This window comes from Ursus arctos, unplaced genomic scaffold (genome assembly GCF_023065955.2).
Source record: "Ursus arctos isolate Adak ecotype North America unplaced genomic scaffold, UrsArc2.0 scaffold_1, whole genome shotgun sequence".
In the NCBI taxonomy this organism is placed as follows: Eukaryota; Metazoa; Chordata; class Mammalia; order Carnivora; family Ursidae; genus Ursus; species Ursus arctos.
In genome coordinates, this window is record NW_026622763.1 from 42,095,076 (window position 1) to 42,107,634 (window position 12,559).

The following is a 12,559-nucleotide window of genomic DNA, read 5'->3' on the forward strand; positions in this document are numbered from 1 at the left end:
TTTTCTCATCATTTGGGAGGAGAGGGAAACCCTAAAATGATACGACCATGTATGTATAAAGCCAACAATTTATGGAGAAAATGAAACTTTTTTCTCAGTTTTCTCTCCAGTCGTAGTACTTCACAAAGGCCTTCCACATCACTCTTAAATGTGCATAAACATGTTATTTCGTTTCCTTGTGAAAGTGAGAGTATATATTCGTACAATTCTGTTATCTGCATTTTCAGACAAAAAAAGAATATACGGTGGAAGTCTTGCCATACATAGCTCTACTTTATCTTAACGTCAGCTTGGTATTCTTGTCAGGATGTACCGTATTGTAGTTAACCATCTCTTAATGTGACCTGCCCATGTATTTTGCCCATTATTCTTCAGAATTATTTATCTATATTTTACTAGGGTGCAGATATATTAATCCTTTGTGAAGTATATGGCAGATATTTTCAAGAACTGTCAGTCTTTTGGTTTAAAATGCCCACGTTTGTTATCACTTAAGAACGCAGTTCCCACTCAAAAAATTATTAAAATATTTTCCTGTATTGTCTATTAATTCTTTTATAGTTTTTTATGCTTTACTCATTAGAATATCTGAAAATTATTTTTGTACATTATATAAGGTAGGAATTTAGCCATTTTCCCTGAAATCAGTTGTTGAAATCATTTCTTCCTGACTAGAATACTACCTTATTATAATAAATTTCCGTGCATACATGGGTCTTTTATTATTATTATTATTATATTATTATTATTCCTTTGTTCTATTTGTCTCTTCCTATATACAATCTCCTGATTATAGCATTTTTTAGTAATTCATAAAGCAAGTCCTTCATTTATCTTTTTCAAAATTTTCCCGAATATTGCTTTCTTTTTGAGGTAAAATTTAAAGTATAAACTGCTCATGTTTCATTAAAATAATTCTTTTGGAGGTTTTAGCTACTATATTCACTATATTTTGTGGCTGGTATCTAGATGAGTGATTCTATATCTGACCAACTTTCTAAACTTAATAGTTTTCATAAATTGTTTCCCCTGAATTTTCTAGAAAAGGTCATCTAAGTACAATCTTATCTTTATACTTCTTTTCCTTTTTTAATTTATTGAATTGCTAGCTTCTCCAGCACAGTGATATGTAATAACAGTGATTCTGTCCATCCATATATTATTTCTTAGTTTGTGGATGTTTTTACTATGTCATCATTAAATAAGGGGTTTACTATTAATTTCCAATAAATTCTGTTTATCAAGGAAATGTCTTTAGTATTTCTAGTTTACTAGGATTTTTGCAGAGAATGGATTATTTTATTTTATTTTATTTTATTTGAGAGAGCAAGCAGGGAAGAGGGAAAAGGGGGAGAGAGAGAGAATCTTAAGCAGGCTTCATGCTCAGTTCAGAGCCTGAAGCAGGTCTCAGTCTCACGACCGTGAGATGATGACCTAAGCTGAAATCAAGAGTCAGATGCTTAACTTACTGAGCCACCCACACACCCCACAGAGAATGGGTTTTAGGTCAACGTTTTGTGTGTGTGTGTGTGTGTGTGTGTGTGTGTGTGTGTGTGTTTACATTGACTAGCACATTGAGAGCAATTTGAATAATAGATGTTGAGTGTTCATTTGGCCTATATATTTCTGGTTAAGATGATGTATTTTCATTACGACTTAACTAAACATTTTTATCAGGAGTGAAAGTTGAATTTTGTCATATGGCTTTTGGCATCTGTCATGACATATTGTGTGCTTTACTTTGACCTATTAGGATGTCAGGTTATTTTAGTTGAATTCCGGTTTGTGAACCAACCTTACGCTTGGTCATGGTGTCATATTTAAGCATATAGGTTTCTTTTTGGTAACATTTTTACTTAAAATCAGTAATTGGGTATCATCTGTGGTCATCATTTTCTGTGTTATCTTTGCCAGAGTTTGATATCAGGGTTATGATGGTTTCCTAAAAAGAACTGAGAAGAATTCCTGCTTTTTCTACACTGAAATTAGTTTAAACAGCATAAGAGCTCTCTATTCTTAGAAGGTTTGAAAGAATTCACTCATGAAACCATGTTGGCCTGAAAGTACATTGTTCTTAAAATAGCAGCAATATTCAGCAAAAAGCCTCAGAACTTAAAAAAAGCAAACAAACAAAAACTCCTCAGAGTAAATCCAAATAAATGGAAGAGTCTAAAACACCAATATATTGAAAATAAAGAACTTCTGTGTTGATCCTGGTCATTTCTCTTCCCTCCTCCCACCTCTTTTTTTTCATGGTCAGAGAAGATGCTATAGGTAGGCTGAGGCTGATAATAAAATGTATTGCTGTTCTTTCTTTTCTCCGCTCCAGTTATACTATAAAGTAAACTATACTATACTATACTATACTGTACTATACTATAAAGTAAAGGGTGTTGCATCTACATGGGCAAGTTCTTCTCTGGCCTGGGGGAAACCAGGAATGACACTTAACTGGGAAAGCATCAGTTTCACTTTGCTGTCATTAGTGTCCCAATTTTGTTGGGAAATTTTCTTTCTTTAGAGGTACTAACCAAGCTAACATTCTACTGTAGCCAACTCCCATAAGAGAGTTTTAAAATGAGTAGGTGAAAAAAATACACAAGCTTAGCATGCCTGTACTTATTTAATATGAAGTGAAAATTATTAGCATAGTCCAGATATATGTGTGACATGTGTATTGTGTACTCTTTGGTAGAGTTACTACCTTTTATAAATGATTATTTTGGATTATTTTTGATCACTCAAGAATATGACCTTAAGCAGGTAATGTAATTTACCAGTATACGTTTGTGAACTGTGGACTTCAAGACACTCATAAGTGTTATTTACAGAGAGATGCAGGCATTATGTGAATGCTTGCATATTTGAAGATTTTAACTGAGCATGTATCAGTCTAGATAAAGTAATTATTGACATGATTTAGGAATGTGCCGTATAACAACAAAAGACTTCTTCTGCATGTTTTTTAAAGCCATATTCATTATCCAAAAGTAAATGGTAAATGAAAATAAGTAGCCTGTGATGTAAAACCTCACTATTCTAACTATTCTGACGTGATGCATTAACTGATGAGCTGTTAACTACTGTTTGGTATTTTGTTTGTTTTCTGACACCTTTATAAGCATGTATATTACTGTTTAATTTCACCTAGATTGTGTTTCATTATGTCAGGCCAAGTTTTGGTTTCTGGTTCCTGTAGGATTTATGTTGTGGCTGCCATTCCCCTTCCCCCCATCTCCTTGCTGCTGTGGTTTTCAGTCATGGGTAGAGGGAAAGAGGAGGTTATTACCTAGAATAGGTAACAAAAATTTCTTTATAGTCTGGGACCAAGATTCTGAGTCACCTTCAGAAAAGAATAGCAGAGAATATTCCTTGTGGGTAGATGGCTAATTAGTGTACGAAGTCTTTTGAACTAGATGAAATATTTGAAAAAGTTGAGGAGGACCAGAACAGACAGTGGTACCAGGTCCTTTGCAACTGAAAACAAGCCTTTGGGACCTATGTAATACATATGTCATAGTTTTTCAATCCCTAGTCTATAAAAACTTTTTAAAATTATGGTGAAATACATAAAACATGAAATTTACTATCATAATCATTTTTAAATGTACAGTTTTGTAGTGTTGAATGTATTTACATTGTTGTGCAACCAAGAAAAACAATTCTTAAGGGACTTTTTTTTTTTTTCCTAAAGAAAAAGAGTTTGGGAAGTAAATAATATTTATCTCACAGGGGAAATGTCCTGTATAGTAAGCTGAGTTTTCTTCCTTTTATCCAGAGATACACTTTCTATGATAATAATTATCCGTACTAAATTATGAGAGTAAACTGAGCACTGATGATCTGCATTAGCTTTCACTTAACTACCAGTACTTTTGCTTTGGAAAAAAAAAAGTGCCTATTAAAAATAGGTTGTGAAAACAAGGTCTGTCTTTCAAGTCATTTCAGTAAGGAATTATTGGGAATTGAGTGGATGAAGAAAAATAACAATGAGTTCCATTTTGATGGTTACTTAAGAAGTTGAAGTTCTAAGAATCTTTGAGATATTTGCATAAAGTGAGGTATAGAGAATTGTTCTCTGGAGCAGCAGAACAAACACAACCAGGTAATTTTGCTAGGGAGAGTAGCTTGCTTAAAAGGACAGAAATCAGGGACTTCGGTCTCTTCAAGATAATATATTATTTCAAATCACTTGAATAAAATCACCTGCTCTTATAGGGTATTTAAATGCTTATATTAGTCATAGCCACTTGTTATGTGGCATTTCCTGTAATGTAATTTCATGTATTTGCTATCTCTAAACTAGAATTGCCTTTCCTTTGGTATTAATGGTTCTTGGCTTTTAAAAATCCTTATCTCCTTTTTCATAAACGTTAAAATCTCACATATCCTAGGGAATTTAATATTGGCTCCTCCTTCCTACAGTCTTTTCTTACACCTCCTCGTACTGAATATAAACTTGATCTTGTAGTTCCTCCATCCAAGAATATCCTGCAGAGCACTACTTTATATGATTTATGAAAACAGATTTTTAATATTAAATAGCCATTTTAAACTGCATAAACCCCATTCTGCCCCCCCTCCCATCTCCAGATTTTAACATGACTCTTACTCAGGAAAGAATACCCCTTAGGAAGCTGAGCAAGCTAACTGAGCAGTGCCATGTTTCTGTTTACCTTGGGGTAGAACATCACATGCCATGCCCAATGTCTCTTCTGGTGTTATACTGTTTGGTTGTGCACTTCAACGCCAGAATTTGATGAACGGTTTCAGAGAAAGAAGTACTACTGGGCCAAAAAAAAAAAAAAAAAAAGGAAGTAAGGCAAAGCTGAGACACATGGGTGTGGTCTTTGGCTGTGAAATCTTTTAACTCTTAGAAGATAACACAAAAAAGTTTCACCAAGTTAAAACATCCAGCAAAATGGAGAACCTGGTCTGGGGAGCTTTTGGGTTGATCATTGGGGGGGGGGGGGGTCATCTTACCTTGTTTATCCTGATACATTTAGCCTACTACCAGCTTATGGAAAAAATACACAATCTAAATTCTGACACTGCTGGATCAATGGTATTTAAGTTTCTATTGTTTCAGGTGCCTGACTGCAACACAGTTAACAGTTGTATTGCAGCATGCTATGGGTATATGGGAAAGAGACCAGAAATGCAAACTGTCATTTTGGGGAATTGGCTGCTTATGTTAGGGAACTCTCTTAAAAGTGGGAAATGATTAAAACTAAGTGTTAGGAGTGACAGTTCTTTTCCATTCCCTTTCTTTAAGTGGGGAAAACACACATACTTTTGAGTGTCTTTAAAAATTTACCCTAAGACAGAAGATGTCCTTTATTTAAGGTATGTACTATGTTATTGACTTGTGCTTTTTGCTTCTGATGATTTTTGTGGGTGAAGAGGTGATCACAGAGCTTAATTAAAAAAACACAGGGTGTATCTTCCACTAACCTATTTACCTCTTCTTTTGCTAAAGTGGCAACTTTTCTGAAATAGAATGTGAATGCTTATTATTCATATCCCAAGGGGTTGGAAAAGCAGATGACTTTTCTGGGAAGAGGTAGCTCCAGGTGATTTCCTCTTCCCCCCTCTCGGCCCCAATCCTGAAACCACTTTAGATTTAAAGTGGCCCCTTAACACAAGTATGAACCTGGCAGAATGCTTACCTAGACACAGAATAGTCTCAGCGGGGGGGGGGGGGGGGGGGGGAGGGGGGGGACCCAACAGTGGGGGCCTTTCCCACCTCCCAAATCACCCATACTTGTCTCTACTACCCCACAAAAAATAGACCTTACTAAAGCATTATAAATCATTCTGGGTGGAGGTGGTGGGAATCTGGTACCTTTAAGCCTGTGATTCTTTTCAAATTTGAAATCCCAAAATATGTAACTAACTAAAGTTGAATTGTTTGGTTGAGCTGGGCAATTGGTGGAACATTGTTTCGGCTTACACACCCCCAACCTTGGTTAGTGGAGCAGTGTTTTGGTTTACACAGCCCCAGCCTCAGTAGAGCTCTGGAAGCACCACTACTTACTTCGATTATTATTTTATTTATTCAGGATTGGTTAACTATCAGTTGGCAGAATAATACTGGTTACCAAAGACAGCAGGCTTAAGATATTTTATATATGAAACAAGAAAAAGAAGTTCATTTAAGAAGGAGGCTGGGAGGAAATAAGAGTATCACTTCAGAAGATTCAACATCCAGATAGAGGAGTCCCACAAAGGAATACAGAAGGAATGAAATTGCCAAAAAAAAAAAAAAATTGAAGAAAATTTCCTAGAAGTGAAGGATGAACTTCCAGCTGAGTTAGGTACAAGATCAGGAATCAGAATGTCTCTGGACTTCCACAAAAGAAAATGGAAGCTAGAAGACAGCAGAGCAAAGCTGTGAACTAAATCCTTACTTTGCGTAGTGGAAAGACAAGTAAAACTGAAAAATCAATAATGGCAATATTAGCATGTTATTTAGAGATACCGAGATAAATACCAGAAAGAACCAAAAGAGCTAAAAATCGTTGCCAAGGTGAAGCAGGAAATGAGGAGGAGAAAGAACAGGGCAAGGGATTTACAGTTTTTCTTAAGTCTTGTGAAACTCCTTGACTCCTTTAGATAGGTATAACTTTGGTTAAAAATAAAATAAAAACTAAATTAGAGTGAAAAGAGCTAGAGATTGGATTTTCATGTCAGAAAGACCTGGATTTATCTGGGTCTTTCATTGTCTAATTCTTTGACCTTACTCAATTTATATAACCTTTTGAAGCTCGTTTTCTTTATGTAAAAAGGGAAAATAATCTATGCTCCTGCAGAAGAAAAAGTAAGGTTGTTTATATAAAGCACCTGGCAAGTAATATTACCTCGATAGGTATCAAATCCCTCCCCCATCCCTAATGTTTCCCTTGGGGAAATAGGGAAATGCCTCTTAAATTGTTGGAATGCTTGTCATTCAAACACAAAACTGAAATTGTCTTTATGGTCCGGGGTTGTGTGCCTTTCTGGATTGAAGGCATGTCTTTGAGGTCTATGCCCTTTCTCAACTATCTGTAGATAGTTTGAGATTTAAATAGAATAGAGATGATTAGAGTATTGGTGGGGGGAACATCAAGTGAAAAGGGTCATTGCTACTTGGTAGAAGAGCTGTGGTCACACTCAAATTTCTTTCTCAACATGAACTTCAGTACAAATGCCGTTAATGGAATCTCTTCCATTAATAGAGGAAACACTTGTCATACAGACTGTTGAGTTGTGGAAATTTCAGGGAACCAAGATCGTTAGAGTGCTGTTGCTTTGGGCCATCTGCCAAATTATCAAAATACCATTTTTTTTTCTTTTTTCTTTTTTTAAGAACATCTTCTACCTTAGCAACTACTATTTTTGTTTCCAAATTCTATATACTTCTTCTGGAACAATTCAAACAGCAGATCACTGTGGAACAAAAAAGACACTATAAAAAATCTGTTTCCCTGCCTTGGTGCATATTCGTATAGTGTTATACAAAGTACAGTGCTTTCCCAGTTATGAATTGACCCCCTATGGCATGATTCTAAATTTGTCTTACATCTGCTCTTCTCTCTTTTCCTCTTTAGCCCCCACAAGAAAATTGTCCAAGAAGTCTTGGCCAGGGTTTGCTGATCTGTTTTTTTTTAAACCACCCTGGATGATTCTACCGACCCATGTCGTACAGTATGTTCTACCCCAGACATCCTAAACTAAGGCAGATGAGGGAACAGAGGTGCACAGAAAGGTTAAATGACTTGTTCACTCTGACCTGTCAACAAGCATGTATTCTCTACTCCCAAATCTGATTTTATCAATTGGTTGACTAGGCTTTTTAATTTTGATTTCTAATGTTCAAATTGTCTTAATAAAGAAGAAATTAATATATTTTACACAGGATGTGGTCTCAGTTAAAAACTGTTTGGAATCTTTATTTTATAGCATCCTTTTATTTTTCCAGATACAAAAAGAAGTGAAAGTGAAAAAAGTGAAAATTCTTTTTTTTTTTTTTAAATATTTTATTTATTTATTCGACAGAAATAGAGACAGCCAGCGAGAGAGGGAACACAAGCAGGGGGAGTGGGAGAGGAAGAAGCAGGCTCATAGCGGAGGAGCCTGATGTGGGCCTCGATCCCGTAATGCCGGGATCACGCCCTGAGCCGAAGGCAGACTCTTAACCACTGTGCCACCCAGGCGCCCCGAAAAAAGTGAAAATTCTTAATAAACTCGCTTCCACATGGTAGGATAGCACAGCAAGTGTTAAGATTTACTAGGTCTGAATAGTCATATTTAAGAAAAACTGGCTTTGAAAAGAGTGGAAACTCGGTCACTTTGGGCACAGATGCAGGTTTGAGAGGTTGGTTTGTCAGGGTATCCAGGGATTTGGGGGCCCTGTCTTCAGGGGTATTCAGCAACTGGAGTAAGAGTGTGTTACGTGGTACTATATCTGGTTTTAAACTTTTATCATACTAAACATTTAAAGTCACACCTTAAACATCTTGGGAATGACTGGAAATAGAGATCTGGAAATCTCTGAAACCTTATTTATTTTCTCATTGGAGTTCTCACAATTACTTCTAATAAAACAAGTTGTGACTTGCAAACATTTGCCCAAAAGCCTCGAGGTGTCCTCAGGGAAATTAAAAGCAGGGGTATGAAGAGCTGGGGAGTCTCGTGCCAGTGGTTAAGAGCACAGAGTACAGCTTTATAATTATGTAAGCTTTTGCTTGTTCCCATTTATCATTGGTAATATTCTCAAGACTAAATGACCGCTCATCAATTTAAACTGTGACTTAAGAGAAAATAGGCCTTTTTGTGAAAAGGTCCCCTATCTGTCTCCTTAAGTTTTATATCTTCATAGAAGATCTCTTTCCTTTCATAGTGGTTTTGTTTTGTTCTGATAACAATAAACGACTCAGAGATGCTGGAGGGGTCCCTAATCTCTTAACTCGTGAGATTTTATTTTTAATTTTTTTTTAAGATTCTGTGTATTTGAGAGTGAGACAGAGAGAGTGCACAAGCAGGGTGGAGTGGCAGAGGGAGAGAAAGAAGCAGGCTTCCCACTCAGCAGGGGCCTGACTCAGGGCTCCATCCTAGGACCCCAGGATCATGACCTGAACCAAAGGCAGATGCTTAACCAGCTGAGCCACCCAGGCGCCCCAACTCATGAGATTTTAACAACTTCTTCAAAAGCAACTTTTCCTTTTATAAGTCTTGTGCAGCCGTGACATCTTGTACATTATTGTGTTCTATTTAGGTGGATTTTTTAAAGATTACTGAAAATATTTTTTTCCAGACTCTTTTAAGACCACAAGATAGGCACAAACCATCCTACTCCTATGAAAGATCTTGGTAATGCTACTTTCTTGTCATAAATTTGCAGAGTAGAAGGGAGGAGATTTCAAAAAGATCACGCATTCAGACACTTTACCAGAGTTATTTTTCCTGTTATTTAACAGCATGTAAGGGTTAACAGAACAGAGCATTAGATAACAGTCCTACCTTTTTGCCTGAGGGTCTCTTTACATAAGAATAACAGACTTATGCTAAAATGCCTTACTGTTTTATGCATTCCCTATTTTATTATTTACCTTCTGACATTGTCCAGTGGCCCTATCCTCTTTTTTGCTTTATATTTGAGAGGAAAAGAGTGTACATCTTGTAACCTGAAGTGATACAATAATGAGTATTACTTCTTTCTCCACTATTTTCTTTTCAAAAATGTAGTGATTTGGGGGTTTTTTTGTTTGGTTTTTTGGTTTTGTGTTTTGTTTTTTGTTTTTTTGTTTTTTGTTTTTTTTGGTAAAAAGTTTTGGGCTTGGTTGACTGTCCAAGGACTTAGGAGTTATCAGAGGCCATTCAAAACAGGACTTTAAGAATAGGAATATAAGCAGGAGGGAAGCCATACTTAGTATTTATTTGTTCTCTGGATTTCATTACTGCTCAGTTGGTATATTTTCCCTGCCTATTGTTAATTATGTGTCTTCTATAGCGCTTCTATCTAAAATTGTATTCAATATCTTTCTTCCCAAAACATTTTTCATCCTGTTTCTCTATCTGGCTATCATCATTGTCTGCCTAGTATTTTGAAAAATATGGCTAGTGAACCAGCTTCAACAAAGTCACATGGGTTACTTATTAAAACACAGATTCCAGGACCCCATCCCAGGCCAGCTGATTCAGAATTGTAGCGACTTGAATGCTGCCTTCCTATCTAGATCCACCTGGACAACAAATCCCATTGACTTTGACTTAGAATTGTGTCTTAAATGTATTCATCTTTCACTTCCCCTGCTCTTGATCAAGCCCATCTTTCACTCAGACTACAATAGTTCCCTATGGATATCCTCACTTTGTCTCCCTCATTAGTTTGTATTCCACAATGGGTACCCAGTTTACCTTTCTAAAACATGTTTATCTCCTGCTTGAAAATCCTCCATTACTTTTTTTTTTTTTTTAAGATTTATTTATTTATTTTAGAGAGAGTGTGCTGCGTGCACATGAGTGGAGCCAGGGGCAGAGAGAGAGAGAGGGAGAATCCTGAAACAGACTCCCCACTGAGTGCAAGCCTGATGAGGGGCTCAGTCCCTGGACCCTGAGATTGTGACCTGAGCCAAGTCAAGAGTAAGATGCTTAACTCACTGAGCCACCCAATGAGGCACCCCGAAAATCCTGCATTACTTCTTAATGTCAGGTTAAAGTCTAAATTTATTAGAGTAACATTTAGGGTCCACTACAATCTGGCCATAACTGAGTCTGCTGCATATAGTGTATGCACCTGGTACACTCTGTAACTCCAGGGGGTTCCGTTCTGATTACGGTCTGCCTGAATGGTGCCCCTACGGTTTTTGTAGTGTAGCACAGTCATACATGGTGGCCCTAACTATTCTGTCTTAACACCCTCACCTCTCCGTCTTCTACACATCTTAGACTTCCATAAATAGAATACCTCCAGTCCCTAAATGCACTATCCTAGTGACTTCTCAATGCCTCTGTCTTTCAGAGTGAATATTCTTTCCTCCCTCTCATTCTCTGCTTGTTGAAAGCCTCATGTTTCAGGGCCAAGTTTATAGTGTCAGATCTTCTGTGAGGCCTTCCACAATCCCTCTCATTTTAATTGTTCTTCCTATTGAGTTGTTACCCTGCTTATCCCTTTTATTTAACAGTTCTTTTTTCTTTTTCTTTTGATATAAAACTTATATGCAGTAAATCTTCAGTGACCCATTGGGTGAATTCTTGCAAATGCTTCCACCTGTGCTTCCCAGACCCCTATCAAGATATAATCATACCTTTTTATACATTTATAATTGGCCTGCTAGTATGGTTAATTATTTTCATGCTTGTCTGCCTTACTAAATTATAAGCTCTAATTAGAGAAAAAGGCAAAGACTATGACTTTGTCTCTTTCCCATGGAAAAAAGTAGCACATACAATGCATTCAGCACTGAACCAGTGTTGACTGTTGTACCTGTTTAAACAACTCAGCTCCTCTATTAAGAGATTCTCAAAGACAGTGGCTTAAATAAGAGAGAAATTTTATTTCTTTCATATATTGGAATTTAAAGTGTAAGATGTCAAGGGCTGATCTGGCAGCTCCACCATGCCAAGGACCTAGACATCTTCATTCTTGTTCCCGCATCCCCTTGTCCTTCCACCATCCCTGAAATGTTGTCTTCATCATAGTGTTCTACGTGACTCACCACAACATCCCATCCAGCCGGGGAAGGGAAAAAAGTGATGAGCTCCTCTTGGAAGTTGCACTTACTTGCCAATGACCAGAACATACTCACCTGACCATACCAGTTAAAAGTTAGGATATTAGAGGAGAAGAGAACAGATATTGAGGAACAGATAATATGTATACTTCATATATGGTTTCATTTAATCTTCATAATACTGCAGACTATGTATCATAAGAAGACTAATACTCAGAGAAGCCAAATAAATGGCTAGAAAATTGCAGATATGGGATCTGATTACAAAGCCTTTCCTTTTTTCATTCTATGTAGTTAAGTGTTAGGAGGACATACATAAATGTTATTAAATAAGTAAAGTCATCTTCACTGTTATTTCACATATTTTTATATCACGTATTTTCGCAGTATCGTATCACCTCTTTAATTCCAGGACACCCTATATAACTTTACTCCATGCTTTTCACCATCTTGAAATTAAATGTCATATCAGCTAGTTTGTAACCAAGGCCTAGTTTAAAGTACAATTTAAAACAAAATGACTACTTCTTTTAAAGCTATGATATCATATGAGGAAAACTATATCACTGTATTTCCCAAGCAATAGCTTCAATACTCTGTTTGGAAATGCTATATAATCATAAAGTTGAAAGAGATTATATCATTTAGCGCCTTCATTTTAAATAAGAAAGGAAAATTGAGTTCCATTGAAGATACAAGACTTATCCTTTATTTCATTCCCACTGCTGCTTTTCAAGCATCATGGGAAAGCACTAGCCTAATCAGTCATTTTTGTAAGTAACCATCATTGTTATACTGGAGAATTGTCTCAGGTTTGCAGAGTTGTATGATCAGAAAAATCAAGG

The 12,559-nt window shown here is 36.5% G+C and overlaps 1 protein-coding gene across 6 annotated transcripts in view; it reads left to right on the plus strand.

Moving 5' to 3' along the window:
• Positions 1 to 12,559, plus strand: part of TANK (TRAF family member associated NFKB activator) — an 86,294-nt gene that overhangs the window by 15,080 nt on the left and 58,655 nt on the right. The gene's annotated exons all lie outside the window — the stretch shown is intronic.